The sequence below is a fragment of the Marmota flaviventris genome, chromosome 3 (genome assembly GCF_047511675.1).
Source record: "Marmota flaviventris isolate mMarFla1 chromosome 3, mMarFla1.hap1, whole genome shotgun sequence".
Lineage (NCBI taxonomy): Eukaryota > Metazoa > Chordata > Mammalia > Rodentia > Sciuridae > Marmota > Marmota flaviventris.
In genome coordinates, this window is record NC_092500.1 from 60,920,979 (window position 1) to 60,928,288 (window position 7,310).

The 7,310-nt window shown below is 33.4% G+C and overlaps 1 pseudogene; it reads left to right on the top strand.

Moving 5' to 3' along the window:
* The first annotated feature begins 4,533 nt into the window (after positions 1–4,533).
* LOC114084566 (olfactory receptor 6C2-like) lies at positions 4,534–5,488 on the top strand (annotated as a pseudogene).
* Positions 5,489–7,310: the final 1,822 nt, after the last annotated feature.

The following is a 7,310-nucleotide window of genomic DNA, read 5'->3' on the forward strand; positions in this document are numbered from 1 at the left end:
ATATATAATTGTACCTTTTTCACCACATCCTCTCTAGTGTTCATATTATTTCATTTCTTGATATTGCCATTACAACAAGAGTAAGATGAAATCTTCTGGTAGTTTTGTTTTGCATTTTACTGATCACTAGAGTTTTTAAATAGTTTTTCATATGTTGATCATTTGTGTTTTTTCTTTTGAGAAATTTCTGTCTAGTTCTTTTTCCCACTTATTGATTGGTTATTTTTTTTGTTGTTAAGCATTTTGAGTTCTTTATGTATTATAGATATTAATCTCTTATCAGAAGAGAAGCTGACAATGACTTTCTCCCTTTATTTAGATTCTCTGTTCATGCTCTTAATCATTTCCTTTGCTATGTAGAAGCTTTTAAGTTGAGGCCATTCCACATATTGATTCTTTGTTTTATTTTTTGAGTTCTGGTGGTTTTGTTAAGGAAATTGGAAGCTGTACCAATATGTTGGAGTGTTAACTCTTTGTTCTATTCTAACAGTTGCAGAAATTTTAATTTAATTCCAGAATTAGGTCTTTGATCCACTTTGATTTCACTTTTGTGGAGGGTGAGAGATTGAAATCTAATTTTATTCTTGTCCATATAGATGCTCAGTTTTCCCAGAACCATTTATGAAACAGTCTATCTTTTCTTCAACATGTATATTTGGGCACCCTTGTTAAGTATCAGACAGCTCTAAGTATGTGGAATTTTTACTGTGTCTCATGTTTTGCTGTGTCCTATGCTTTAGGACATAGAAATTAACATGAAACCATACTGTTTAGAAAAATAAAAAAAAATCCCAAACATGAGTTTTTATACATCATAACAACATAAACAATAAATTTTTAAAAATGATAAACTGATGAAAATTTGTCTCATTGTATGTGATCATGAGATAGTCACAAGTGTTAGATTAAGTGTGTTACATAGCTAGGCCATAAATAAAATTCAACTGTATAATTTGGTTTAACCTTTTTGAGAGTACTTTAGTAAATTAATATCAAAGCCTCAATATGTGAATATATTTTTATTCTGAAATTTATTTATTTAGTTTTAGGTTTAACAAATAAATGCAATTTTAATAGTGTAAAAAACCTTCACCCCATCCAGAGACCATAATACCAATGCCTTGAAATCAAGAGAGGGAAATACTTGAAACAACATTTTATTTTTAATCCAAAGAGAACTAGAAAATATTTCCTAGTTAAAATTGGACTAAAGTTATTGGTTAGAAAATCTTTACAGTTTGTTGGAGATGAAACACTTGAAGAAGCCAGGCATAGTGATGCACACATATAATTTCAGTGTCTCCAGAGGCTCAGGCAGGAGAACTGTAATTTGCCAGTCTTAGCAACTTAGCAAGACCCTAAGACACTTAGTGAGACCCTAAGCAACTTAGTGAGACCCTGTCTCAAAATAAAAAATAAAAAAGGACTAAAGAGGTGGCTAAGTGTTTAAGTGCTGCTAAGTTCAATCACTTGTACAAAAAAAAAAAAATAGCAGTCAAGAATTCTAACATTTTCCAAGCACCAATCATAGGAAATGGGGGTAGAGGGCATACACTAAGACAAGAAAACCATTCATAAACTTTTGCTATTAAGTCATCTTCATCAAATTAGCCATTAGGACTCTTGCTAAAGAATCAGTTCAAGCTATTGTTAAGTCTCAGAAGAATAAATACAATGGCTATTTTATTTCATTTAAGTTCATCTTTTATAAATTTGTATAATGATTTTCTCTAAGAAGCTGGTTTGACATGATTTAACCAAATTACATTTGATTAGTTATTTGAATTATTATATAAAGATTCACAGGTCTTATTGGGTTGTCTTTTGGAATGCTGATTTTTATTGTTATGAAACAATAATATGAAATTATAGACGAGGGAACATTATTATTTTCACACCCTAACTTTCCTTTTTAAAGGAAAAAAAAATGAGTATCTGCACTAAAAATATCCAATGTGACACTTTATTTGCTATTGAAAAAATTAGTTATACCTGCATTTTTAAATATAAAAATCTTTAAACATACAACCATTTCCCTAGTCTTTGCCTCTTAAAAACAAGACGTATTAATGAGTGGAATAAGTAAGGGACATTTTGGGGAAAAGGGCTAACATGCAGGAAAGAGTTCAGGAAAGAGCTTACTACCATATGATACCTCTAGGAGCAACTGGGTTGAGAAGAAGGAAGCTGAAAAGAGTATCCTTCCCTTCAATAAAAATGATCCATTGTAGTTATTGTGTCCCATAGTTCATAGGAATAACACAGGTCTTCAAAAAGTCTTTGTTGGCTTTTCTTCTCAATGGTGGTGCAACAAAACTTGGGATTTAATTGCAGTAACTGGTCATATAATTAACAGGTTATCCACCCTGATCTCTTGAAATAGTGACTATTTTTAAAAACAAATGACATTCACATAATATGCTTATTGAGTCTTGTTAGAAAATGGTGGTGGGCAGGAGGCTGTTCCCGTTCATCTACATAAGATAAACACTGGAGATATGAACCTGAATATGGCAATAAAATTGTGTGACAGCTGAGGAAAATCTCTAGAAAACTTTATTCAAGAACTAAAAATTCCTTAACTCTCATTGTGAAATATTATTAAAATATTGATTGAAGAGGTGTAAGTAAAAAATCTAGGGGAAAAATTTTTGTAGAAGACAATGATGAAATCCTTAAATATAAACTGAATAGAGGATTAACCATGGTGTAATTGTATGAATTAAAACCAAATGTGACCAAAACCTGTATCAACTAAAGGTGTCAATAATTTTTCAAAAAGATCTATCATATGGTACAGTGCTTTGAGTGTTGCAGAGTTGAAGAAAATTAGATATATATTTTATTTTTATTTGAAATTATATTCCTGAGAATTATGAAATTGTGTATTTTGCAAATCATGAAATGTTTATAAACATATGCTTATTTTAGACTTCTTCACAATTGTAGAAACAAAAAGATGTATAATATTGTGTTAGGAATTGGTTTAAAACTTGTGGCATATTTCTTAAGTTTATTTTAATATAGGTGAAATTTTGAAAAAATAAGAATTCGCAAAACTAAAAAGAAATTTATAAACTGATAACAAACATACAATGGGCTGAAATTAGAATTAATTGCACTTATAGATATGTAAAAATATTCTTTTTAAGTATTTAAAATATTCATTTTAAGATGACTAGCATGTAACATTGTGAATTCAGATATGCAAATTTCTTGCCTTCTGGTTTGAATACATTACTGACAGATGCCTCAAGAAAACAAAAATTCACCAAAGATACACTTGTCTGTTCAAGAGCTAAAACAAGGAAGAGATGACAATCAACAGTTTGGTTGGCATGGAACATAACATCATAAGCACATGAGTGATACTTTCACAGTATGACTTTATTCACTAGCAAAGAAAAAAAAATGTCAAATACCGGGACATATGAAATTTAAATAATTAAAATCAATGACAAAGTAATTTCAAGATGAAGCCCAAATAGAACTGAAGCTAGCTTTGAATGTGTAGGCAAATTATATAGATATGTATCTATTCATACAATATTTCTTACACAACTGATCATAAATCTAGGATTGTGTTAGTTTGGGTAGATATCCTAGTTTAAACAAAAAAGATAACATCCTAATTTCAACAAACTCAGTTTCTCAGAGGAAATGCTCAAATTGAAATAAAAATTACTTGTCACAGGAACAAAAATGAACAGTTAACATAGATTTTTAGAAGACTTTCCAATAGAGCAGATGCTGAAACTGAAAATCACAATAAGTAAATGTACACAGGCAGACTGTGGAGAGTTTATTTAGCATTTGGAATTTGATGTTTTACTTGATCTTATTGTTATCAAGGGGTTAGGATATTTTCCATCCTTAACAAGCTGAAAGTATACAAGTAATGTTTTTCTAGCTGTATATCCTTCAATCAAGCATTTCTTCACTTGTAGCCCCATTTGTATCCCAGTGGACACTGCAATAAATTACACACTAGCAGAGAAATGTAAGGAGAATCAAAGAAGTGAGCCAACAATGTGGCAGTTACATTTTAAAATACAAAACAAACTACATACACACAGGCTTTGTCGTAGTTGGCAAAACATGAGATTCAGGTCATAGTGGACTGACAACCTATTCATGAAGTCCAGATGAGATGTTAGATATTTACATTTTAGACCAAATATTCTAGGAAAGACTGGAAAAAAATAATTACATTTAAATATTCACCTTTAAAATACAGAAGATCTTAACCATAAAAAGAATTTATAATTTTATTGAATCACAAGAGATTGTGAGCCAAAGCCAACAACGCAGAATAATCCAGTTAGATATAAATTACAAATGTAGCATAAAAGGAGTAGCCACGCCCATCAGGGTATTGACAACATCAATTGCAACTTACAGAAGAAACTATATGTACATTAGTTTTCTGTCTCTAGTAGTGACTATTTCTGTCAGGCTTTCATGTCACTCTTGTCAGATAAAATAGCTCTAAATTTTACATGAAGTTTGACTAAATAAACCTCAATAGTTAGAATGAAAAACTACACAATAACAACCTTCACTCTGTTGGGACTAACAGATGACTCTCAACTTCAGATTCCAATTTTTGCATTTCTATTTCTCACTTACATGTTGAGTATAACTGGGAATCTGAGCATCATATCCCTCACTTTATTGGACCCCCACCTTAAAGCATCCATTTACTTTTTCCTACAAAATTTTGCCCTATTAGAAATTTCATTTACATCTGCTTGTATCCCTAGATATTTGTACAACATAGTAACCAATGACAGGTCCATTACTTATAATATTTGTGTCGTTCAAGTGTTTCTTATTGACATCTTTAGAGTAATAGAATTTTTTTCTTCTGGCCATTATGTCCTAGGATCACTATGTGGCCATATGCAAACCCCTGCTTTATGTCACCATCATGAGCCACAGAGTCTGCAGGAAGCTTGTCCTCTGCTGTTGAATGGATGGTTTGTTGACCATACTCCCACCACTTATTCTCTTCCTAAATTTGAAATATTGTGATTCAAATGTTATTGATTATTTTTTCTGTGATGCATCTCCTATCTCGAAGATTTCATGCTCAGACACATGGCTCATAGAGCAGTTAGTGATTGTTTGTGCCGTGCTGATCTTCATTCTGACCCTTGTGTGTGTTGTTCTGTCCTACATATACATCATCAAGACCAATCTAGGATTCCCCCCTGCCCAGCAAAGAAAAAGAGCCTTTTCCACTTGTTCTTCTCACATGATTGTGGTGTCCATCACCTATAGAAGCTCTATCTTCATCTATGTCAAACCTTCAGTAAAAAAATGTGTGGCTATCAATAAAGATGTGGCAGTGCTAATTACGTCCATTGCTCCCATATTGAATCTATTCATTTACACTCTGAGAAACAAACAGGTAAGACAAGTTTTCAGTGATTCCTTCAAAAAACTTGCTTTGGTCTCAAAGAGGAAAGAAAATGTTCAAATATAGAAATAAAATATTAACTAAGGATAAACCATTAAATTCCTTATCTATTTATCTATGCTTGATCTGAACTCAATTCACATAAACCTTCTCAAATATTTCTTACACCCAGAACAAATAGTCTCCATCACATAAATTCACTCCTTTAGTCCCCCTTCAAACAAACCCTTTTCAAGCTAAGTTCCCAATCTAAAGGAGTGATAATGTTTTTGTAATTAATGTAAACCTGGTTCACTACTTTTAATCTACCCCCCAAAAAATAAATAAATAAAAGAAAGAAGAAATAAAATAAAGCAAAATAAAACAAAAGCAAAACCCAACAAGGAAATAAATAGCTTAGCTTGTATGTACTTGCATTTCTAAGAAAATAATTCATATAGATTTCTCAGTTCCTCTTCCACTCTAAATGATGCTATATGGTTTTTTAAAAAAAATTTTTGAGCACCTATCTCTTGACACCCAAAAGAAAAATATTTATAATATTCTTCAATTTATTTAGCTCACTAATAATCTTCTATATCTAAAGATTTTTTTTTAAATTACAATTATCAATAAGGGACATGATATAATTAAAAAGTAAAGAAAATTAAAATAAATGCACGTCCAAATAAATGTGTTTTAAGTAGATTTGATATTTAGGATCCTAAAGTTTATTGCTAAGTATGTAATATTTGCATACATATAAAATGCTAAAATTTTAAAATTAAAAGATTCACAAATTATATAGGCTAATAATGCTAGGTGTGCTAATAGCCACCATTGTGTTGCTTCTTCACATGGTCACTTCTTTATGTTAGCATATCCCTGGTAGTATCTCTCATTGCAAATTAAAACAACTTTGAGACCTTGGGCCTGCAGCATAGTGGAGCATACAGAAACTGAAACCCAGATCTGTGAGTTAGCAGCTAAGTCTATGTGGGTCTAGCAATCCTGAAAAAAGGCGGATGCTGGCAGCATTTTACCCAGGGGAACACAAGTTAGAAAGGCTAAAGACAGGAAGACTCTCCCCAAAAACCCAAGTCATAAGGTGCAAGGGGATAGACAGGCTGCCTGTAGTGGGTTGGAAGGTTAGAAGAGGCTCTTGGCTCACCCAATTAGCTGGTCCAGCACCAACTGGGTTCCTGGGGCCCACTCAGGGCAGCACTCAATGGACCCTGACACTAGTCCCCATCTTCCTCCCCAGCCCAACATCCACCAATCCCTTGGCCCTGCCAGATTCAGCATCAGTCTGGCAACCAATCCCCAGTCTTCCTAACCCTCCCTATCCACCAACCCAGCCCAGTGCTTGCAGCTACATGGCCAGCCTGCAGCTTTCATCACCTCGTCTTTATCTACCCAATACTAAACAGCTCTCTGAGACAGGCACAGAAGTCTCAGTGCTCAGCCATCAGGACCACCTTGGAGAGTAGTGACTATCTGGAAATTCAAAAGGGTGGGAGCAGGAAAGATCAAGTTTGTAGACTATATCAGGGACCAGGAATTGTGGGGTCCACAGGTGACATAAGGGCTAAGATCAGGCTTTTACATCATTCAAGTGGAACACAAAGGAGATTCCTGGGGAGCAGTTTTCTAGCATGGAGTGACAAATGCTATACCCTACCTCCATGAGTTCCACTTCCAGGACTAACCCTTCAACCCTAGCAACTTGAGGGTGAAGCTACCAGCAAAGTACAGACAACTCCACCTGTTGGCTAAGAAGGGAAACTGAGAAACTTGAACTCCAATGGAAACAATTGTTTAATTTTCCGTTGAGATCCTGTATTCCCCTTTCTCTCTCTCTCACATTTCAACTATTTTTGAAACCAAGTATTTCCATGCATCAGTTATT